The following is a 24,942-nucleotide window of genomic DNA, read 5'->3' on the forward strand; positions in this document are numbered from 1 at the left end:
GTACAGAGGATCGCACATTCTGACAACAAAATCCATGTTTTTTTTTCCGACTTATGTTGGCTCAAACTTGTCTTGCATACACACGTCATGTCAGAAATTCTGAACGTCAAGAACACGGTGACATACAACACGTACGACAGCACTATAAAAGGGAAGTTCAATAGCCAGTGCGCCACCCTTTGGGCTCCTTCTGCTAATCTCGTGTTAGTAGAAGCTTGGTGAGACACGATTCGCATTTTTCAGCCTCGTGCTTTTCAAATCGTTACTGCTCTTCAGTTTGTGCTTGTGGATTTGTATCTGGTTTTTAGTGCATGTAGTCAGTTCGCATTTGTTTTTCAGTGCGTATTATTATAGTACGTATTTGATTTCGAGTGCGTTCTTGTCCGCTCGTTTCTGATTTTCAGCTCGCTCTTCACAGGCCTTTCTGTTTTTCAGTGCTTTCTGTTAGTTCGTTCTGACCAGCTGATCGTTTTGAAGCCATGAGGACCCTCACCCCGGACCAGAGGGTTTTTAACTACCACCTGGCCAGAGCCAGAAGAGTGGTGGAGAACGCTTTCGGGATAATGGCCAGCCGGTTCCGCCTATTCCTTACGGCAATCAACATGGTGGAATATAAACTTAACCATATAATCCTTGCATGCTGCATTCTCCACAACTATTTAAGGAGAAATTCAATGAACTATGTGGCCTCAATTGGGCCTGAGGCCGGACTTCAAGAAGAAACCCTGACGGCGCTTGAAGCTGGCCGTCATGGCTTGCCCCCCCAGAGCGCCCGCGAAGTAAGACATAAGTATGTCGAGTACTTTGCGGGTAGGGGGGCCATTGATATGCCAGAAAATGTTTAAGAAACATTTTAAAAATAAATATTTTAGTTAAACTGAAATAAGAGTTCCTTTGATTTACTGCTTGTGTTCCTTTTAGCTGTCTCCTAGATTATCCAATGGGCTTTTGTTTTTGGCCGTTTTCTTCAATAGTGCAAATGTAATTTATTTGATACATGAGGTGACAATCTCTTCTTCAGTGAACTATTATGTTGTGGGTCTGCTACACACACACACACCTTGTTTAGGTTGTTAATGTATGTAATGCATTACTGATAAAATATGCATAATTTTCAGCACCATGAATGAATTTTTGGGAGTCACGAAAATGGCCTGATTGTTGCAAATTAGAAAGCACTGTGGAAGTTATTTACTAAAGGAAAATCCACTTTGCACTCCAAGTGCACTGCAAAAGTGCACTTGAAACTGCACTGCAAAAGTGCACTTGAAACTGCACTGAAAGTGCACTTGTAGTGCAAAGTGGATTTGCCTTTAGTAAATAACCCCCACTGTCACTATAAACACCAACTTAGTCCAAAAACTACTATTGAGCATTGAAATAAGAAGCCACACATTGTGGAAAACTTTTTACTCTGTGCACATTCACATGTGCGTTAGAAAAGGGTTTTTGAACATATTTTTGTAATAACATTTTTGGTTTTGACAGTACAAATAGCCTTTTTTGTGTTAAACAGGCATGTTTAAAACCATAAAACAATGCACAACTCAGGAAAGTTCAACTTTGATCATTTGAAGGCAATATCAGACATTAGTATGTCCAAACTGTGTTGATATTGCCTTCATCAGTTGGGGTGATGTCACCCCTGTGAAAGCCAAATTTTGAAGATGCACACAAATTGAGAGTCAAAATGGGAATTTCTTTTCTGATCCCATGCCTAATGTCAACATGTGCTAGCTCCCATCATGGGGGATCAATGGATGTGTTTCGGGGGTGCAACCCCTTCCTCTCAGCTACTTGAGTTGCGAGGAAGGGGTTGCACCCACAAAACGCATGCATTGATATCCCGTGATGGCAGATAGCACATGTTGACACACTGTGTGCATCTTCAAAATTTGGCTTTCAATGTACTTCAAAAAAGATTCAAAAATTTTAAAAATATCAACAAATGGAAGAATTTAGGTGTGTTTTAGATTCTGCCTAAAACATCAATGATGTTTTTGAATCTTTTTTTCAACATCATTGATGTCTTCCTTGATCTTCTGTAAATCCTGATTGCACACCATGATCTCCCAGATGAGGACGTGTGCACTTGCACTTGTGAAGTGAGTTTCTTCTTCCACAACATCCACATCACCTAATATTAAAAAAAACACACCAAGGGGGTTATTTACGAAAGGCAAAACCACTTTGCACTGCAAGTGCACATGAAATTGCACTGAAAGTGCACTTGAAAGTGCAGTCGCTCTAAATCTAAGGGGTAGATCTGAAATGAGTGGAAGCTCTGCTGATTTTATCATCCAATCATGTGCAAGCTAAAATGCTGTTTTTTATTTTCCTTGCATGTCCCCCTCGGATCTACAGCGACTTTACTTCCAAGTGCACTTTCAGTGAACTTGCAGTGCAAAGTGGATTTTCCTTTCATAAATAACCCCCCATGTGTTATAAATATGCAGGCATACATCTATTACCTGAAGCTGTGGTCTCAGACACTCACTATTTTGCCCACTTCATAAACCTCTCCTTCCTCCACATCCTCTGGTTGTGGTGTTGGTATTTCCCCTTCTTTAGGAGGTGGGGGGTCCCTGGTGTCCTCTGATGTCCTGAGTCTTTTCTCTCCTATGTGAATAAAAAAAGGTATACTTAGCACACAGATATTTGAGGCAGAAATAGGAATCTGAAACATTGCTTGGAAGTGTCGTACAATTGTCTTTTTGGGCAGAGTTCCAAGCTGAAGACATTTTTTTCCCTTTCTAAAGCTGGAATACTTACCTTTTTTGTACAATTTTCACACATAAAGACACCCCTAGTATCCACTGGAGCACCTGTGTGGTGTCCTACACCAGTGCTCCTGTATCCAGATGTGGAAACAGCTACTCAGTGTCCTCTCCTTACAGTGAATCGAGTTTACATTTTAATTCTAGTTACAAACCCATCTAGACAACAATGTACTAAACTTCTTTGAATACAAATAGGCCTGAACAAATGTAGTTAACCTGTATCTGCCAAAAACATCGTATTAGTGGGGGAACGAACAATGTTTACAACAAACGATTACTGTGCCCACGAACCTGAAAGTTGCCATTTTAAACTGTACAACAGTAAAGAAAAACACATGGAGCAGCATGAACGTAATAATAATAATAATCATGTTATGAAGAAATCAACCGCGCTTAAGATAAGGGTAGGAGAAAAAAGGTTGCTGCCTCCCCTAATAAAGCTCCCCTAGGGGAACTCCCATTAGTGAAAAAACAAACAGATGCAGGGGGTGTATGGCTCTACCTAGTAGCCAAGGGCCCACAGGTGTGTATGGGGAGAGTGAGAGGACTGCACCATGAGTGTAAACGCCTCACCGGCGTACTTCTCCTGAATCCCCAACCTAGGATAAAGAATTAATACCTCATGTGGAGGTGGGGGGTCCCTGGTGTCCTCTGATGTCCTGAGTCTTTTCTCTCCTATGTGAATAAAAAAAGGTATACTTAGCACACAGATATTTGAGGGCAAAAGTAGGAATCTGAAACATTGCTTGGAAGTGTCGTACAATTGTCTTTTTGGGCAGAGTTCCAAGCTGAAGACATTTTTTTCCCTTTCTAAAGCTGGAATACTTATCTTTTTTGTACAATTTTCACACATAAAGACACCCCTAGTATCCACTGGAGCACCTGTGTGGTGTCCTACACTAGTGCTCCTGTATCCAGATGTGGAAGCAGCTACTCAGTGTCCTCTCCTTACACTGAATCAAGTTTACATTTTCATTCTAGTTACAAACCCATCTAGACAACAATGTACTAAACTTCTTTGAATACAAATAGGCCTGAACAAGTGTAGTTAACCTGTATCTGCTAAAAACATCATATTAGTGGGGGAACGAACAATGTTTACAACAAACGATTACTGTGCCCACGAACCTGAAAGTTGCCATTTTAAACTGTACAACAGTAAAGAAAAACACATGGAGCAGCATGAATGTAATAATAATAATAATCATGTTATGAAGAAATCAACCGCGCTTAAGATAAGGGTAGGAGAAAAAAGGTTGCTGCCTCCCCTAATAAAGCTCCCCTAGGGGAACTCACATTAGTGAAAAAACAAACAGATGCAGGGGGTGTATGGCTCTACCTAGTAGCCAAGGGCCCACAGGTGTGTATGGGGAGAGTGAGAGGACTGCGCCATGAGTGTAAACGCCTCACCGGCGTACTTCTCCTGAATCCCCAACCTAGGATAAAGAATTAATACCTCATGTGTAGGTATCCCTATGTGATATAAATAAGTGTAATAATAAAGGGCACACGCACTGTCAGATGTGTAAGTGAACTACAGTGCAAGTGCACCCCTAATGTGGAAGGTAAAAACACGGTCCAAAATTGCCTAGTACCTCTGCAGGCCTGAAAACTAAGAGTGGCATGTACATCCTAGCAACTACATACCACAAGTGCATAACAGGTAATACACACAAAACAACAAATATAACTGTTGATTCTAAGTGATATTACATCTGACTGTCAGAATAAGAAGTGAAAAATAAGCAAAAAGATATAAACAAGTGAAAGCACATCCAAAGGAAAAATGTTTGTATCAGGTGGTCACAGGTGTGTTAACCACATTATAGGCATGTAGCACAGTCCAGAAGGGTTAAACCACACTACAAAGGCATATATGCGCCCGTATGCATAATAAGGAATCAGTCCTCATATAAATTGAAAAAACAGTTCGTATCTGGTGTAAATCTGGTAATGCTCAGGTGTATGGCAGAAAAACTATAGGTGACTTGAGTGCTCGCAGTGTCCTCAGGTGACTTTTGTGCTCCCCCTCAAGGGTCCCCACTCACCGAATCCAATCACCCCAGCAGGGGCAACACGCATGTAGATGTAACCAATGCGATCAGTTCCCCACTGTGTCTGCTGTAACTGTTCCCAAAGCATTCCTCTGTCTCCAGGTAAAACAGGAGTGATCCTTATTAAACTACAACTGCAATCAACAGGTGGCCTGGAGCAGACCAAAAAAAAAAAAAAAAAAAAAAGGTTTCCTGATCTTTCTGTACTGATACTGCTCCCTTAATTTCAGGTCTGACCATCGTTTCCTCAGCTGATCCTTGGATCGTCGTACCCCAAAATTCTACTGCAGACTTTTCACAACTTTAGCCATGATCTTGGCCTTTCTCACATTTGGGTTTGGGTAAGGTCCATGCTTCACATCATAGTTGGCCCTCTTCAAGATGTCCACCACCTCAACCATCTCGACAAAGGACATATTTGAGGCCTTAAATCTCCTCCGGGATCGGGACGTTTGTGGCTCCGGGTTTTCGTCGTTGCTGCTCTCCTCTGCATGCACTTGCTCTTTCTCCGCCATGTGCTCTCCCACTGCGCCGAAAAAGAAGGGGTGGGGAATAGACTAGAAAGAAAGTCAGGGGCGGAGTTTCACGCATGCGCAGTGTATTTAAAGCGTAACACGCGTGCGTCGTACGTACGATCTGTGAGAGGGGGAAGGAGTATCGGAAGCGACGATCGTTAGAACAAAGGTACAATTTTAACTCGGCGCATCAGTGGCCTATACTGCCTATAGATTGAGGCCTATATTGGGACAAGATTAGGAGAGTTTAGTCTGACATTAGGGTTTGTCTTGTGTTGTGTCTTGCAGAGAAAATGGATCTATTGAATGATCAGGACTTCATCCCCATATTCATTGATATGTACAGGGAGCTGCCCTGTCTGTGGCAGGTAAACCACCCCTTTTATAACAATAAAACAAAGAGGAAGGCAGTGCTGGATCAAAGATCAAAGTGCTGGATCAAATAGGGAAGACATTCCCTATTTGAAGGCCCTAATTGGTGGCACGAGGAGCGCTTATAATAGGGAGCGCAAGAAGGTCCAGGATTCCCAGAGATCAGGAGCAGCATTTATGTACCCAGGCTGTGGTATTATGACAGACTGCATTTTCTGGCAGATCATACTGAACCCAGGCCAGCACTCTCCAGTCTTCCTTCAAGGCTTCCATTCACCTCAGCTGAGGCTTCCGACGTCCAACCTGGGCCTTCCAGCCAGGAAGAAGTGAAGGAGCCCAGCTTGAGCCAGGTATAGCATTGTTGAACATATTTCTAGTTAAATAATTAATGATGTTAACTAGATGTTATTATTGATCAGTAATTTCTGATTTTACAAAGTGTTTTACATATCAATAGACAGTAGTGGCCACAAATGATTGGGACAAGAATGAAAAATGCTGGGGTCAGAATGATAGTCTTTTCTATTTATTAACATTCAAATTGCAAAAGTCATGAGTGATTGATGAACCAAAAACTAAAACTATGTCCCTTTTTCATACACAGGAAAGTCTCAGCCAGGAGGAGACTGGAAAGTGGCAGCCAGGAGGTGGCGGGGGTAAGTGGCAGCCAGGAGGTGGCCGGGCCCAGTAGCCTGCCCGAATCCCAGGTCCCTCCCCTCCGCCTTCCAAAAAAAAGTCCCAGGAAGAGGAGTAACCTGGAGGAGGCAGCACTTGGCCTATTTTGGAAGGCTACTGCGGCCCTCAGAACCCCCCCCCCCCCCCAATAATCAAGACGACTATGCCTACATGGCAGCCTGCAAAATGCAGGAAATGGAGGAGGGGCAACGCCTCTTATGTGAGGAAGTTATGTTACAAGCCCTAAATAAGGGGTTGAGGGGCAAACTCACAAGCCAAAGCCATGTTTGTGAGTTCAACCACGATCCTCCTCCTCCTCCACCTCCTGCCACAACTACAACACCAGAGCCACAGCCTGGAAGCAAGTGTGGAAGCAAGCATGGAAGGAAGACAAGTAAGTGTTGGCCTGGGTTCAGTCTGGTCTGACAAAAGACGAAGGCTGTGGTACCACAGCCTGGGGACAGATATGTCATCTGCTGCTGTTCCTGATCTCTTGTAGTCCTGGACCGGATTGTGCTCACTATTATAAGGACTCCTCAGGCCACCAATTTTGACTGTAAAATAATTTATGTCTGCCCTGGAGTACAAAGGCTTCGCAAATTTCACCAGTTTCTCCAGCGTTGCCTTCCTCTTTATTTTGTTATGACCCATAATAAATGGCTATTTATTTTTCACAAATACTTGCCTATGTGTTTTACTTCAAAAAGGACAGTTTGTTTGTGAGTAGGCAGGTACATTTCAAAAATACAATGTCAAATTAACAAGGGACACCAACACCAACCTCCTTGAGGTTAAAAAATACAAGATAATAATGGTGTTGTGGTAACTTGACATAAAATGAAAGAAAAAAATTATGGAGATCACTATAAAAGAAATAAAAATAAAATAGGAGATCTGGATAAAAAAAAAATCAGAAATCAGATTGTCAGAACTCTTTGTGAATATCAGCAGCAAAACAACTTCATTATTCTAGTGTAGCACTGACCCCCAAAGGAGCTGCTGATTTAAATTTGGTTGTTGCCGTCACCCCTTACCTGTAGTTTTACCACATCAGGAACTTAGAGTCTATATTGGGCCCTGCGCCCACCAATGTATGCCCCAGTCACTTAGTTCTGTTTCCAATGCTTTATTACAAGACAACTTGAAAGAAGTAGCAGTAAAGAGGTTGAAGGGGAGTTGCAGGAGAGTTCAAATACCTTTTGCAGATCACTGAGGAATTTAAGATCCTGAAGACAAACACACCTTCCGTCTAAGGATCTTGCCCACCCGGATAGGTCTCTCTCACTGACCTAGCAGCCGGAATGGCGCACGGATGAAAAGTCTCTGCCACAGACTTGATAAGAACAAAATGGTTGTATGATTCTCTGCCACAGGACGTAGTATTAGATGAACAATCCTCTGCCACAGGATTTAATATTAGATGAACAGCAACACAGTACCAGAACCTTTAAGCCGACCCGGCAGTACTGTGCGGTAGGTTAGAGATAGGCGCGTCCTCCAAGTAAGTTACCAGACCCTTCTGAGAGACCAGCCTTCATCCTGGCTCTCTCCAGCAAGGGTCCTCCCCTGGATCTCCTCAGCTTGGCTCGGCTTCTTCCTAGCAGGCAAGATAGCCTAAGGACCACCTCTGCGGTAGTAGGCCCCAGACAGGCTTCTGGGCCTACTTGCACAGCTGCAGGGACATATCCTCCAGCCCAGAGGGCCACGAGGTCAGGACTCCTCTCAGCACATGGCATCTGTCCCATAAATACTCTCTCCCATAAGGCACAGCGGCAGGAACCTCCCACTGGGCTGTTTCCAAAAGAAGAATATTCATAAAGGTTTCACTAGGTTGTTATTCGCACACCGTCCCATGGTACCAGTGACACCTACTGGCAACAGTGGGAACTGTACAACCAAGTTAATTCCAGAACAGATCCAGTAAACTATATTCATTCAATCTGAGCTGTTTACAGCTCAGCCAAAAACTAAATTTACCTGCGAGCGCCTGGTCAACAGGAGCAGGGCGCTACATACTCCCCCCCCACTACAAAAGACGATGTCCTCAGCGTCTGCAAAAAAAAAAATGACTCTCAAGCCTGAGAGTAGGTATCTGAACCCAAACTTGGATGGGAAAGAAGAAAGACATCAAGGAAGAATGTTACAGTTTCAAATATTAATCAACAGTATATTCACATCAAACATGTTACAGGAACCTCACTATCTAACTGCCACACCACTAACAGCTTGATAGATATTTTGTTACCTGAAGTTATACATACAGAAATCACATAACAATGTTACTCATCAATTTAGGAGCAAAGCCTCACTCCCAAGAGAATGAAACTTTCTTCCACACATTTTTAAATGCAAAGTAAACTAAATGTAACTTAAAAGTCCATCCCTATCTATAAGTAGCTTCCACCATCTAGCGCCCAGTAACCAGTATGGCAAAAGTCCTTAATAGCAGAGTATTGAAGTTACTGTACACAGTAAAGAATCTTGACCACGAAGTTCTCTAAACCTATGACTACCTGGCTATGTACCCCATAGTCCATTTAGAGCAACAAACTTCTCTTTTTCTCTTTCAAAAACTGAAGACTCTTTTTCTGTAGTTTAAACAGGAACAAACTATTGCTTTATAGTAGAGAATGACATTTTCCAACTGAACTATGACAGTCCCTTTAAACAGTTACCAGTAGAAACGAGGATCTGGCAAAGTAACTGGTTTCCCTTGGTTATCCACAGTAGTGACAAAGTAAACAACATTTTCTTTTCCAGGTCTGCAGATGACCACTTTGTCAGAGTAGATATGCCGGCCATAGTTCCATTGAAAGCATGCATCCATCATAACGCTCATCCATGACAGACGAATAGCCAGCTTTTCTGAAAGGCTTTGGTACAAACAATAGTCCCAGACAGCATCACTGCACCATTTAGGGAAAGTGAAGGCAGAAGCAACATCCTCACTATTAGCCCACAACAGTTCTTGTGACATAGATTCAAACAGTTCATCATCACCAGATAAATCATATAAGGAATCCAGCTCAGAATCCCTTAATTCTTCAGCAGGCACATATCTACACATTGACCCCACTGAAATATTTGTCCCAGATTTCTCACCAGTTCCTGACGTGGATTTTCCAGGAGTAATGCCTTCCTTGAGCTCCGGTCCTGGTGGTCTCTGGGGTAGGCCTCGACCGCGGCCGCGGGATGCCTTTACATAGCCCACCTTCTTCTGTACAGGTATAGCGGGCACAGTAGCAATGGCGATGTCTGCTGATGGCACTTTAGAAACAGTAGCAGCGACATCATCAAATGGAAAACTCACAGTAGCAGGCGCGGTGAATATAGATTTTCCTGCAAGAGTAAAGGCAACAGCCTCCGCAGTAGCATCACCTGTGGCCCAATCAACTCTGTAGGCCCGGGGCAGCATGGTAGGGTGTTCCACAGCAAACAGGTACTCCCCGCAGTGCAAACAACAAACAAACGGACGGGGGTGTATGGCTAGTCCTTCACACTTGTGACATAACATACCCAGCGCTTCATGGTCCCCCGACGGTATACAGCACAAACCGACCATGTGGCTTCAGGCGGATGCCGGTTTCTGTTATCAGGGTTCCGGACAGCATAGTACTTGCAGCGGTGCTGGCAGGAAACATCTTGGACCCCACTGCAGTTTGCACAAGAGAAAATTCAACCATAGCTGGGCTCTGATCTTGCCTGTAGTAACAGCAAACTTTCTCTCTCTTCAGCGCCAGACACACACACAGCGTCTCACGCAGCAGCAAGCATGTGTAGCTCCTCCCACTTGCTCCTCTGATCACGTAGCTCCCGGGCTTTTACTTCTCCACCCGCAGCCTACGCAGTCAGAAATGTGATCTTGCAATTTAACCCTTCTTTTTCCTGGAGAAAGTGACAAAGTCCAGGAACCCCTCTTTTAGCATAGACTCTCGGTGAAATACTTCTCATAGTTGTTCAGGGCAACGGCAAACAACCCTGGACGATGCCCCCACATGTATCACTGACCCCCGAAGGAGCTGCTGGTTTAAATTGGGTTGTTGCTGTCACCCCTTACCTGTAGTTTCACCACATCAGGAACTTAGAGTCTATAATGGGCCTTGCACCCACCAATGTATGCACCGGTCACTTAGTTCTTTTTCCAATGCTTTATTACAAGACAACTTGAAAGAAGTAGCAGTAAAGAGGTTGAAGGGGAGATGCAGGAGAGTTCAAATACCTTTTGCAGATCACTGAGGAATTTAAGATCCTGAAGACAAACACACCTTCCGTCTAAGGATCTTTGCCCACCCGGATAGGTCTCTCCCACTGACCTAGCCGAAATGGCGCACGGATGAAAAGTCTCTGACACAGACTTGAGAAGAACAAAATGGTTGTACGATCCTCTGCCACAGGACGTAGTATTAGATGAACAATCCTCTTCCACAGGATTTAATATTAGATGAACAGCAACACTAGACCTAGCAATACCAGAACCTCTTCAGTACTGCGCGGTAGGTTAGAGATAGGCGTGTCCTCCAAGTAAGTTACTAGGCCCTTCTGAGAGACCAGCCTTCATCCTGGCTTTCTCCAGTAAGGGTCCTCCCCTGGATCTCCTCAGCTTGGCTTGGCTTCTTCCTAGCAGGCAAGACGACCTAAGGACCACCTCTGCGGTAGTAGGCCCCAGACAGGCTTCTGGGCCTACTTGCACAGCTGCAGTGACGTAGCCTCCAGCCCAGAGGGCCACAAGGTCAGGACTCCTCTCAGCACATGGCATCTGTCCCATAAATACTCTCTCCCATAAGGCACAGCGGCAGGAACCTCCCACTGGGCTGTTTCCGAAAGAAGAATATTCATAAAAGTTTCACTAGGTTGTTATTCGCACACTGTCCCATGGTACCAGTGACACCTACTGGCAACAGTGGGAACTGTACAACCAAGTCAATTCCTGAACAGATCCAGTAAACTATATTCATTCTGTTTACAGCTCAGCCAAAAACTAAATTTACCTGCGAGCGCCTGGTCAGCAGGAGCAGGGAGCTACACTAGTATTATAAAGAAGAAGAGAATGCGCTGCATTAAAAGATTTTAAAATTTGCAGCGTGACAAATGTGCTATCTCCATTACAAACGCTAGTTTTACCAGAACAAGCGCTTCCATCTCGTACTTGATTCGGAGCATGTGTGGAACTTTGTGCGCCAGAATTGTGTACACACGATCTAAATTTACGAGAACGGATTTTGTTGTCGGAAAATTTGAGATCCAGATGGAAAGATGGAAATTCCGATGCAAAATGTCCGATGGAGCCTACACACGGTTAGAATTTCCGACAACAAGCTCCCATCAAACATTTCCCGTCGGGAAATCCGACCATGTATATGCGGCATTACGAGTCACATGACACCGGGGAGGGAAAATGGCTAATTGGGCCCAATTTGGACATTTTCATTTAGGGGTGTACTCACTTTTGTTGCCAGCGGTTTAGACATTAATGGCTGTGTGTTGAGTTATTTTGAGGAGTAGCAAATTTACACGGTTATACAAGCTGTGCACTCACTACTTGACATTGTAGCAAAGTGTAATTTCTTCAGTGTTGTCACATGAAAAAATATAATAAAATATTTTCAAAAATGTGAGGGGTGTACTCACTTTTGTGAGATACTGTATATACAGTATATAAAATAGGAATCACTTGGATTAAATTATGTAAGGAATGGAAATACAGAACAAAACCAGAGAAAATTCCCAGCTCAACTTGCCAACCAGTCTGCTACCAACCAAATTACCCTTTCTAACAGTTTGTGTTAAAAAGAGGAGTTTAGCCTTTGACTAACTCGAAGAAAGCGACCATTAGGGCATGGGAAACCACCACCACTTTGATGTCCCCTAGCTATTTGGGAGTTACGCCATCAGCCCCACTGTGGATGAACCCAACCCTCCCTCATTTCTACTTACTCCCAGCTCCTATGATATGGGTGTGTGGGGGTGTTAAAGTGTTAGGAGATATCATTAGAGAAGGAGAGCTTTGTACATTTGACCAATTAAAAGCCAGACATAACTTACCAAACTCCTTGTTCTTTCACTATTTGCAGCTGCGCCACGCTTTTCAGGCGCAGTTCAATGGCCAAAGAATTGAATTCCTGCCATCAGCCCTGGAGATTCTTTTGTCTGAGGAGGAGTTGGTTAAACCTCTGTCAACCGTGTACAAATCTCTCTTCAAAAATACACCACTAGGAGTAACCAAATGCAGGGAGCGTTGGGAGAAAGAAATTGCAGATATACAGGGGAAAGATTGGGAGGATATGTGGGACCTCCCTTTCCAATATTTAGTGTCCGCAAGAGACCGCCTGATTCATTTCAAGTTCCTTCATTGCATTTATTTTACCCCTGCCAGGTTATCCTGCATATATCCATCTGTTAGCAGTCAGTGCTGGAGATGCTCCCATTCCCCAGCTGACACGGAGCATGTCTTCTGGAGTTGCACACATATTCAAACTTTCTGGTCTGGTATTACTGAATGCCTCTCAGAGCTACTCAGCATCCCAGTTCCTATGACCCCAAGAGTCTGTCTAATAGGGTTGGTGGAGGAAGTTGTTCCATCCAGGGCGCACCTTGTTGAATATTGCGTTATTTTATGGTAGAAAGGCTATTCTATTAAAATGGAAAAATCAGCTGCACCCTTTTTATCGTATTGGAAAGGTCTGATTAATTCTGTAATACATCTATACAAAGCAACGTACAGGTCCAGAGGCTGTGAAAAGAAATTCAAAAAGGTATGGCAAGCTTGGCTGGACTCTTCAGATACAGTGGGCTAAATATGAAAGAGTAAGTTTGTTTGCATGAGAAACATATGACACATAGATAATATCGACAATTCTAATTGGTAAGATACCCCTCAAGAGACATAGACAGTGTTCCCACTTACATGATCAAGCAAATATCTGTCCCATAGGGGGCATGGTATTAATGTATAATAATCTTAAGGTGCACATATGTACATCTACTAAACATGGCCATTGGTCGACTGGGAGGGGGGTGAGGGGTGGGGGGGGATAGATTGAACTATGTTAGTTCCTTGTCGATGGCCCTGCGCGGCTAAATCTGGGTGGTACGTTGCCCACTGGGTTAGTGGTTGTTTGATGTTTAAATGTACTATTTTGTATTGTGTGCAAAAAACTTAATAAAAAAGAATTAAAAAAAAAAAAAAGAGGAGTTTAGTTAGCACACATTTGCAAATGCATGCGTAAGCAGCAGAGCCACTTCATGGCACCCCAATATTTCTGCAGTCCTAACTCTTGTAAATTTGTAGGAGTCTCCACAGTGGAATCACATGCATTCTAATAGATAGATGGAGGGCAGGTGAGCCAGAGGTAGCCCACCCCTCCCTAAAGGCACAGGGGCACACTGGACACCCAGCACATAGAACAATGGCAGCAAAGGTGACCACTGTGTCCCCTCACCAGTATAACATCAGTAACAAAGAAATCACCACTGCCCCCACCTATAACTGGCCTTCACAGCAAGGACCACATGAAAACCAGAGAAAACTCCCAGCTTAACTCACAAGCCAGTCTGCTGCCAAACAAATTAGCCTGTCTAACTATTAGGTTAATTCAGTTGGTGAGTTGAGCTGGGAATTTTCTCTGGTTTTGTTCTATATGCGTTGCCCTTCCATGTGCTCCTTGCTGTGAAGGCCAGTTATAGGTGGGGGCAGTGGCCATTTAGTTTGTTAAGGAATGGAAATAGACTTATGATACAAATTATGAATTGAAAGAAAACAATATATAAAAATGCAGAATCATGTACTGGGTAATTAAATTATATTTTTATATTTACCATATTTGACCTAAAAGGCTGTTTTTTAAGAATTAGGAACGCCACTGTTGTTTTTCCATTTAGATCAATTCATCCATTACAGTAGAGGATTCATTAGAGATAGATTGGAATATATGGGGAAAATGGATGGAATTTAAAAAAAATTTGAGGGCTGGAGGAATTTGATGGAGGTGTAAGGGTTCGGGGGGAGGGGGAGGAGGGGGGGTCCTTTTTTTGGGGCGGGGGGGGGATAGGGAGAATAATTGTTTTTTGTAAGTAATCTATGTAATAAGGTATTCTGACATAGGAATATGATTTTTACTATATGTATTTGTATATTTTTGTTCATATAATAAAAGAGAGAATAATTTAAAAAATCCATGCATTTTACCTGCCAAAGAATTTGTAAATGTGTTCCACCAGTTTTTGGAATAATGGTGTGATGAAATAGACATAATTCGCTTAGATTAAAGCACACTGCGAAGATTAAGGGCTCATGTTGATGAGTGGTCTTGTCAAATGCTGCGTTTTCTATTCAGGTGAAAATGTATGCTTTAGCATGCCAAACCCATGCCAACTAAAGAAACACAGTGTAATGCAAAGCAGGTAAAATACTGTCTCTGAACCTCCACATGGACAGAGCAAAAAAAGAGATCAAGATTTTGCTGATGGGTGTTACAAACACATGTCAAACACAGTAAAATGCCACCTGTCGACATGAACCCAAACTTTTAGTAAAGCACAGTTTGGAAAATTGGGGTTACTTGGTCACTTCTATGTATCTTTTTCCTATTAAAATGCCTGTTTGGTCCTGTTATCACTCCATTGATTGCTATAAAACAGGTCCTAGTCCTCTCACTGGCTACAGCTTGCCTGCAGAAATGAGAACCCCTGCTTGGCATTGCACATAAAGTCAAATCTGAGTTTTCGATCTGGACAGATTAGCGGATTAGAACCCCTGTCAACTTTATATTCCTGTCTGTGTCTTGGTAGATGTACTCTCTTTTGTCCTGGTGACTGTTGTCTCCAAGACAGAAAATTATGAAAAATCTAAAATTGTACAGTTGTCAGCAGAACAAAAGGTGAAGGTAAATCTTCCAATGGGTATATAGTCCCAGTGACAACTGTCTAAAAGGGGAATTACCCTCACTTTGCAAAGATTTCCCAGTTCATCTGCAGGACAGGAAGTAAAGAGAAATCTTCCCAAAAGGATACAAAGAGGAAACCAGCAAGGGCTTTCTATACTGTATCCAGAACTAAATACTGTATAAATACTTTTTAAGATGCATTAATATGCTTTCTGAGATGTGCTTCAAGAGGACCTTAATCCTCTCCTATAAATTTGCTTTATTTGTCTCCTTCACCCTCTCTTTTTTTACACAAAGGGATACTGAAAAAAAATCTCTTGGGGAGGGGGTTTAAATGTGTTTTTTTTCCTGGTCCCCACACTTACTACTTTCTCACCAAAGCAAGGATGACATTCCTCCTGTGCCCAAAGCTTCCTAGGAAACCAACGTCACATCCCAGGAGGCTTCAGGGCAATTTGCACCGCACTGCACATGTGATGGGAGCTCTCTGATGGGGTCATACGAGAAGATGGCATCATGGGATCCGGAGTGCTGAGACTGAGCAGCAGTTTACACCAGAAATAGCTGGATTCACTGGCCTGGTGAGTATGTCTTTTGTTGAAAACAAAATGTTCAAGGTAAGAGGGTAAAAAAAAAAAATATTGTAAAGTGGGAGGGTAAAGTTTCTCCCTAGTCTGTTTTTTTTTTTTTTTTTTTTTAAGGTCTCCCCTTAAAAACCTCTCTGGTAAGAAGGTTTTTTAAAAAAAAATATGCAGTTTGCCTGTGGCTTTTGGATAGATCTGGAAGGTATAACGGAAAATTTATATCAAATACTTACCGTAATTTTCCTTTCCTGATAGGCTCCATGGCAGCATACGTGTGGGTAGGCTCCGCCTCCATAACTACCCAATAGGACCCCCTCTCCCATAAATCTTTGCTCTAGGCTGCTATCCATGTTCCGTAACTAGCCTACTCCAGACATTTTGGGAGGGACTCCTGCTGCCATGGAGCCTATCAGGAAAGGAAAATTACGGTAAGTATTTGATATAAATTTTCCGTTTTCCTGACAGGCTCCATGGCAGCATACGTGTGGGAAATAACTCGCCCAAAAATACACACGGGCGGGCAAAAATGTTTGAGCAAAGAAACCAAATTTATTTTACATTGTCAGCCGACAATACTTGTAAACCAAAATTAATAGATGACAGAGCCGCAGGCTCAACACAATAATGAGAAACAAATGTGTTTATAGAAGACCAGGAAGCCGCTCTACAAATGATTTCAGGCGCGACATGCCTTGAAGCTGCCCACGAGGTCGAGATACTTCTGGTCGAATGAGCCGTCACTGCCTCTGGAGGAGCCAAGCCCTTTGCCTTGTATGCCCTCTGAATGGTCTGCACAATCCAAGAAGAGATTGATCTGACCGAAGCTTGCTTTCCTTTGTTTTTGCCATGAAGAAGAACGAAGAGGAATTCCGTTTGTCTGAATGGACTTGTGACCTCCAGATATTGCTTTAGAGTGTAGCCTACGTCAAGTGGATGAACATCCTGATCGTCCGATGATCTGAAAGTAGGAAGTACAATCTCTTGATTTTCATGAAAGACTGAGGTCACTTTAGGGTTTGACCCAAGCATGGGAATCAACACTACCCTATCTGGAAAAAAGGTTAGGAAAGGTTCTTCTGAGCCTAAATTTCTAATCTCTGATACTCTTTTAGCCGACGTCACGGCTACTAAGAAGGTGGTCTTGAGCGTGAGATCTCTCATGGAAAGAGGTTTGTCAGGATCTGATCCGAGATTGGAGAGAAAATCCAAGACAATAGGAAGGTCCCATTTGGGGAACCTAGGTCTTCTCTGAGGTTTAAGCCTGATAGCTCCTTTAAAAAATTGACGGACTAATGTATGATTAGCCCACGATACTCCTGTGAAGGCCGAGATGGCTGAAACTTGCACTCTTAGTGAGCTGACTGCTAAAGATAGGTCCAGCCCTGATTGGAGAAAACTTAGAATGTCTTCTACTGCTGGAGACTTACACGGATTTGACCGGGAAGACATGTGATCAGAGAATTTAGACCATATCCGTTCATATACTCTGTTCGTACTTCCCCTCCGGGCACTAAGAAGAGTTGGAATAGCTTCTTCCGGACAGCCTAGGGATTCAAGCCTTTCCCTCTCAAGAACCACACCCTGAGGTGTAGGCAAGATGGGCATGGGTGTAACCTCGAGCCTTGCGACAGTAGATCCGGCCTGAGAGGAAGGGGAACTGGGTCTTGATAACTCAGGAGTGATAACAGAGGAAACCAAGGCCTGTTGGGCCAGAAAGGAATCACTGCAATGATCTCCACCTTCTCTGTTCTGAGCCTCCGGAGGAATTGCAGAATCACCGGTACCGGAGGGAAGGCATAAGCCTTCTGAAACTTCCAACGCTCTGAGAGAGCATCTATCCCGTAAGCCTGAGGGTCTCTGAACCTCGAATAATATCTGGGCATCTTGTGATTGCATGGAGAAGCAAATAGATCGACCTCTGGAAGTACTCCCAGGGTCAGAAGCCACTCGAACACCTCTCTGTGGAGAGACCACTCGTTGTTGTCCATTTGTACTCTCGAGAGGAAGTCTGCCTGTACATTCTGGACCCCCGGAATGTAAACTGCCGAGATGTTGGACAAATATTTCTGAGCCCAGCTCATTATTGGCTCTACTTCCTGTAGCAGCGACCAGCTGCGGGTTCCACCTTGCTTCTTTATGTAAGCCACCGCGGTTGTATTGTCCAACCTTAGCATCACAGATGAACCTTCTATTAGGTGACGAAATGACAGGAGTGCCTGAAAGGCGGCCTTCAGCTCCAGGATGTTGGAGACAATCCCCCGAGCGGAAAAACCCCATCGGCCTTGCGCCACTTCTGAAAGGCAGTGAGCGCCCCAACCTCGACTGCTGGCATCTGAGGTTAACGTGACCCATGAGATGGGCATGATTAAATGGTGATTGGGCAGATTCTTCCCTTGAAGCCACCAAAGAAGAGACGTCCTCATGGATGACGTAAGGTGTATGCGCTGGACTTGGCTGGAAGAATCCCATTGCTGAAGGAACCCTTTTTGGAAGGGTCGTGTATGCCATTGGGCCCACTTCACCATAGGAATGGTAGCTGTCATTGTGCCAATTACTTTCAGGCATTGGAGAGCTGAGAGGTGAGACGACGCTAGGGCTGCGTGTATTCTGTCCCGAATCACTCCAATCTTCTCCTCTGGAAGGGAGATGGTGCCTTCCAATGTGTTGAAGTGAGCCCCTAGAAACACCAGAGATTGTGTTGGCTCTAAATGGCTCTTCTCTAGATTCAGAAGCCACCCGAATTCCTGCAAGGTGGAGATGACTAAGCTCCTGTGCTCTAACAGTTGATCTTCGTTCTGAGCTAGGAGAAGTAGGTCGTCTAAATAGTGGTGGAGACGAACCCCTTTGATACGGAGTAGAGCCACAACTGACAACAGGACCTTTGAGAAGACCCGAGGTGACGTTGTTAGGCCGAAGGGTAGACATGTAAACTGCAGATGTTGATTGCCTACCGCAAAGCGGAGGTACTGCTGAAATTCTGTTGCAACTGGCACATGAAAGTATGCATCTTTCAGATCGATTGAAATCATCCAATCTCCCAGATGTATTGAGTGTTGGATCGTAATTAAAGATTCCATTTTGAATTTTTCTTTTCGGATAAAAGAATTGAGATGTGTCAAATCTATTACTGGCCTCCATGTACCGTTTTTCTTCTGTATCATGAACAGAGGAGAATACATGCCTTTGCCTTGTTCGTCTTCTGGAACAGGGACGGCTGCGCCTTGATCCAATAAACAGCTCACGTAGGTTAATAGGACCTGCTTTTTCTCTTCTGAACCTGGAAGAGCTGTGGGAACAAATCTGAGTCTTGGGGTATTGCTGAAAACCCACTTGTGACCGGAGGAGACCGTCTTGACGGTCCAGTAATCTCGAATTGAGGCCGCCCAGACATGCCCGAAGTGGCGAAGACGAGCCCCCACCTGGCATGCCTGAGCGGGCCCAATCTCAAAAGGACTTTGTGGCGTCCTGGTTACCAGAGGAACCCCCTTTTACGGGTTTCTTGAAAGAAGACTGCCTGGCTTTCCAGGATCTAGAGAACTCCCGACCAGGTCTGTAGCTGCGCGCATCCCTAGCGCGATCAGAGTTTTGTCTTCTAGGAAAATTGCGTTTCTGATTTTGTAGGCGTCTGTCTTGAGGGAGGAAACCAGACTTCCCACCTGTGGCCCGGGTTATGGCACTATCGAGTTTATTGCCGAACAGTGAAGAACCTTCAAACGGAATTCGGCACCAAGCTTGCTTGGAAGCTGGGTCTGCCAACCACGGACGGAGCCATAGGGCACGACGAGCTGAAACAGCTGCCAACATAACCCGGGACATCAGGCGGATGACATCAATAGATGCCTCCCCAAGAAAAGCTGATGCCAGCCTGATCTCTTGGATAGGAGAATCTTTAGCTGTTTCAGTAGAGATACCTCTTAAGAACTCATCCACATTATCAGACCAAGATTCCAAAGCTTTGGAAACTGCAGCTATTGCAAGTACTGGCTTACATGCCATTCCTGACGTCAGGTAGATCTTCTTTAAATCTGCATCAATTCGCCTTTCCAAAGGATCTTTAAAAGATACAGTGTCTTCCAAGGGAAGCGTTACATATCTTGCTAGTCTCATTAAAGCCGCATCCACTAATGGGGCTGATTCAAGGTGCTTTACTTCCTCTTCCTTGAAAGGATATAGTTTCGAGACCTTTGACTGCATGGAACTTTTCTTGTCCATTTTGCTCCATTCTTCAGAAATGACCTCACCTAGCTCAGAGAGAAAAGGAAAATATTGTCGCTCCTTATTGAGCTGCTTAAAAAACTTCCTCTGTTTTGGGGGGGAAGTAACTGGATCTTCCCACTTCAGGGCCTCCTTTACTGCCTTTACCAAAGAAGGAACTAAAGCGTACTCAAACCCCACGCCAGGATCTTCCAGATCCGATTCGCTGTCTGAAACAGGAGCAGAAGGGTGACTTGGTTGGGAGGAATCCCATGTCTCATGCACAGAACCTTCGCCCACTGGAGGGCATAATGGGTCTGATGGGGAATCACGGGGCTGCTGGGCTTCTCTCTCCTGTAGAGATTCTTTCACAACCCGCCTAACCATAGATTCCAAACGCTGGTCTGCACCATCCCTCTCATCTGCGGCTTTAGAAAAGCAGTGATCACAGAGAGATTTGTCTGTTGGAACAGGCATCCTACATCCCCAGCATGATTTCCCTGAACTCTCTTTAGAGTGAGATGAAGGGGGGTGAGAAGGATTCTTATTGCGCTGTTCAGATCTGGAAGATTTATGATGGCTAGACCTGGAGGAAGATTGCCGGTGGTGTGATTTTGATGATCCACTTCCTTTATGAGAACTACGGTGTGGATCAGACCTAGTAGGGCTGTGAGGAAAGAAACACAGAGAAGATAGAAAAGAAAATCAGCTGGTGTCCTACTCTCAATCCTTGTACAGGCAGAAAGGCAAAACTGCAAACATACCTGCTACAAGCGGGCTGGCCACTAGGGGGCAGTGAGGAGTCCATAATGTCAATACAATAGGAAGCTGCAGAGACAGATTCACAGGATCAGCTGACTGACAACAGACCTCCAACCCCAGACAATAGAGATTGTCTTACCTTGAACCGCCAAGATAGTAGCCCCGGGAAGTCGCTGTATCCCCCACGATCATTCCCAGGGCTCTGAAAGCTTCTCACAGCTTTTAAAAGTGGCGCCCGTGACGTCATCGCCGACGTCAGACGCGAGACGCTCGCGCGCATGCGCGAACCAAGCCTCGACTTCGTATTGGGTCCGCGCATGCGCAGAACGCACGCCGGTACCCGGAAGTCACAGAGAGAGCGGCTGCTGGAACGCAGAGAGCGTCAGCGCCAATCTAGGACACCAGGAAGCAGGAAGAAAACACACAGAGGTATGATACACATAAACACTGCTGCCATATGTGAATGAAATAAAAAAAAAAAAAACTTTACCACTCCACCTACGATCACCTGGGCCGAGGAACGCCTTCCATACACATACACACCGGACTTGGCAGCAGATAATGGTCGCCTGAAACATTAGGCAATAGACCGTGCGCACATAGACGAACCGATCCAATCTTCAGCGCTACTCTGCTTTACACTCCATACCCTGCTTAACAGTCAGGGCCTATCGGAGGAATCTTAGGCACTCGGCATCATCGATCGTAGGGAGGATTTATCTTCAGGTAGGAGAACCAACACCTGGTCCTACGGAGGAGGACAAAAAAGGAACATGGATAGCAGCCTAGAGCAAAGATTTATGGGAGAGGGGGTCCTATTGGGTAGTTATGGAGGCGGAGCCTACCCACACGTATGCTGCCATGGAGCCTGTCAGGAAATTATATTTTCCAACATTCCCACATGTCTAATACCGAGCCAAAAGGGCCCACCACTTACAGCAATCAGAATTGATAGCTTCTCCCATTGAAAGTGAATCTGAACTTTTTGGCACTGGATTCAGGTCTGTCTTACCAATATAAAAGTGATAACAAGAATTATAGCCAACAGTCTTCAGCAGCATAAAGGATGAGTACCAGTGCTGAGACAAGGTCTCTTAGCACCCAAAGTCAAAAGGCCAATGTGTGCCCCCTAATGCAGCGTAAGTTGCAGGTCCTGCTCTTTTTGCACCCCCTTTCTGCTGAAACACCCAAGGTGGCCATCTCTTCCAACTACTCATCAGCGTGACCCTGGTCAGTACACCCAAAACTGGTATTACACTTTGGGTTGATGGTGCTACTTCACTAACATCATCTGTGCCCTGGAGTTCCCAGCAACATCTACTTTCTAACCCAACAATGAGAAGTCTTCAGACTGTTTAGTATTTTCTTTTGTTTGTAGACAATGCAAAAGAAGGAATTAAACTCCATGGTGAGAAGAGGCAGAGTCAGGAACTCCAGTGGTGAGCTTTTGGAGTTAGCAACGGTTATAAAAAGTAGATGCGTGCAGGGTCGGTGCTACCACTAGGCAATCTAGGCAGCCACCTAGGGCGCACTGCTGCCTAGGGTGCCTGGCCACTGGTGTTTCTTTTCTCTTCTCTTTGCAGCAAGCAACTAAGTCTCAGCATCAGCAGGCAGCTGCCGTGCCGTTCGCACATAGTGTCAGAGGTGCAGCGGCGGCGAAGGACTGTGTCTGTGTCCTGACTCCCGAATGAATGGAAGCAAGCAAACATTCATTGATGGGCACTGGTAGGCTACATTGATGGCCGCTGGTGAGGCTCCATTTGATGGGCGCTGGTGAGGCTGCATTTGATGGGCGCTGGTGAGGCTGCATTTGATGGGCGCTGGTGAGGCTGCATTTGATGGGCGCTGGTGAGGCTGCATTTGATGGGTGCTGGTGGGCTGCATTTGATGGGTGCTCAATTAAAAAGGTGGGGTATACATGGGCAGGGCAAAGGGGGTGGAGCCAAGGGGGGGTGGCAAAATTAGGTTTTGTCTAGGGTGTGAAAAATCCTTGCACCAGCCCTGGATGCGTGTGTCATTTCATCAGAACCTACATAAAACTAACTATCAGTTTTGGGTGGACTGACTCTTTAAGAACACTAATCACAGTTCCTTGTCATTGCCGGATAATTTTCCCAGAAGACACGCAGCGCTAAAACAAGGATAAAGCTGTAATTCTCTGAATGCCTCATTCTCTTTCCAAACCTTACTTTAACAAGGCCGCTTATGTGAAAGTGTCTTTTAATATCGATGGCAGCAAATCCCTGGATAGCAAACAGCCCAGAGTTATTAGGCTGAGCCTTGAGCTGGAGTTAGAAGCAAACAAACAGAAGATGCGTGTACATAGACTGTAGCAGAATACAGGTCAGGTGTTGTAATCTGAGTAGGTTTACACAGAGGAACTGCTGTTTGCAAAGCCAGAGCAAATCTTGGATACTGGATATAAATGTAAGTCTCTTTTCAAGAATAAACTGAAGAAACTGGTCTTTAGAAAGTTATGCTGTGGAAATATGACTCTAGTGTGTTGCCAAACACAGGACTATCGTCTTTAACACATCTTGTTTTGGATTTAGGTTGAATCTGGTCTGATACATAAAAATAATACCCTTCAAATTTTTGGAGCACAAATGTATCTCAAGTAAAAGCTTTTTTGTTTTGGGTAGGTTAGGAAAGCATTGGAACCCCTGTCCATTTTTTTATGTCTGTGTCCATCTGGGAAGATCTTGTTTCACTTCCTGTTCTGGAGACATAATAGGAAGAGAGTGGAGGAAATCACCTTTACAGCATTTGTCAATGGAATACTGTAGATGTCTCCCAAGCAGGGACACAGACAGCAGTAAAAGCCTTACAGGACACCTAAATATTGTTGTAGATATGCTTTAAATCGGTGGTTAGCAACCTTTCGGACCTCAGGGACACTAAACTCACAATTTTTAATCCCACAGACCACTAACATGAATTTTACTTGCCTTATACAGACAATGCTCCAGTTCTCTGCCTCTGTCCCCCTGGATCACACACCTTCCTTATACACACAATGCTTTGGCTCTCTGCCCCCCCCCCCCCACACACACACACACACACACACACTCTGCATCACACTACTGCCTTACACAGACTCATCATTGGATCTCACCTCCTTATTCAGCCATGTGCTCGAGCTCTGTGCTCCCTCCCACAGTCTGTGATTAGCGCTGCCATTGGAAGTCCCCTCCTGCTCTCTGCACAACTCGCGGTGCCTCCCTCTGAGCCTTTACACTTCATACTTCACAGGATCCAGGAACTACAGAGGAGGCATCAGGTATCAATGTGCGTGGACATTATTGACTGTCAGCGCACCTTGAGAACAACCCTGGAAACAACATTGGGCAGTATACATCTGCCATAATGTTGATTTGCGGCAAAACCCCTGGTGACCACCAAATTTTCTCGTGGACCATCAGTGGTCCACGGAGCATTGGGAGCATTGGTTGGTGACCGCATGATACCAAAATTTAAGTGTGGGAAGTGCAGAGGATTCGGTTCAAGATAGGGAAACTGGGAAATATGAGGTTATGTGAGATTTTGGTCGGGTGAGGCTATATAGCATGCTTTTTTTAAATGTCAGCTATAGAGCTTTAAGCAAATCAACCATGGTATTTGCATTTCTCTTATGACAAATTTCCTTTAAGGTGTAATGCAAATCAAGCCATGCTGGGCATACATGGGTCAGTTTTTTTTCAATCAGCCAGTAGGCTGATTGACAAAACTAAACGGATTCCCCCATCCACACAAGCCAGTTGGAAAGAGGAATCCTCCCTACTGTGTTATTGTATTCTGACAGCGGAGACTCAGAATTCTGTCAGAGTTCACTGATCAGCACTGCAGCCAATTGGCAGCAGCGCTGATCAAGCAAAATTCTCCAACAAGCCCATTTGTGAGAAGTCAATCATTAGATCAATTTTTCATGAACAGGAATGACCACAGATAAATTGAAATTAATCTAGTCACTGCTGAACCAGCTGCATTGCTGAACCAGCTGGCCAGCTTTAGGATTTACATTAAAGCAGACCTTGCAATAAAATGCAAGTTTTGCTTATATAGTCCGAGCCCCCTCCCCCTGTATAGGTCACTAGCAGATAATAGGTCAAAAACATACCTGTACA

At 44.5% G+C, this 24,942-nt stretch overlaps 1 long non-coding RNA gene across 1 annotated transcript; it reads right to left on the reverse strand.

Moving 5' to 3' along the window:
* Positions 1–1,494: 1,494 nt before the first annotated feature.
* On the reverse strand, positions 1,495–24,042 carry LOC141107241 (uncharacterized). Its single transcript, XR_012235833.1, has 4 exons — positions 23,934–24,042; positions 3,400–3,455; positions 2,472–2,619; positions 1,495–2,137 (listed from the first exon to the last, which is right to left on the reverse strand). It is a non-coding gene; the product is annotated as an uncharacterized lncRNA (long non-coding RNA).
* Between the last annotated feature and the right edge of the window lie 900 nt (positions 24,043–24,942).

Source organism: Aquarana catesbeiana, linkage group LG09 (genome assembly GCF_042186555.1).
Source record: "Aquarana catesbeiana isolate 2022-GZ linkage group LG09, ASM4218655v1, whole genome shotgun sequence".
Taxonomy (NCBI): Eukaryota; Metazoa; Chordata; class Amphibia; order Anura; family Ranidae; genus Aquarana; species Aquarana catesbeiana.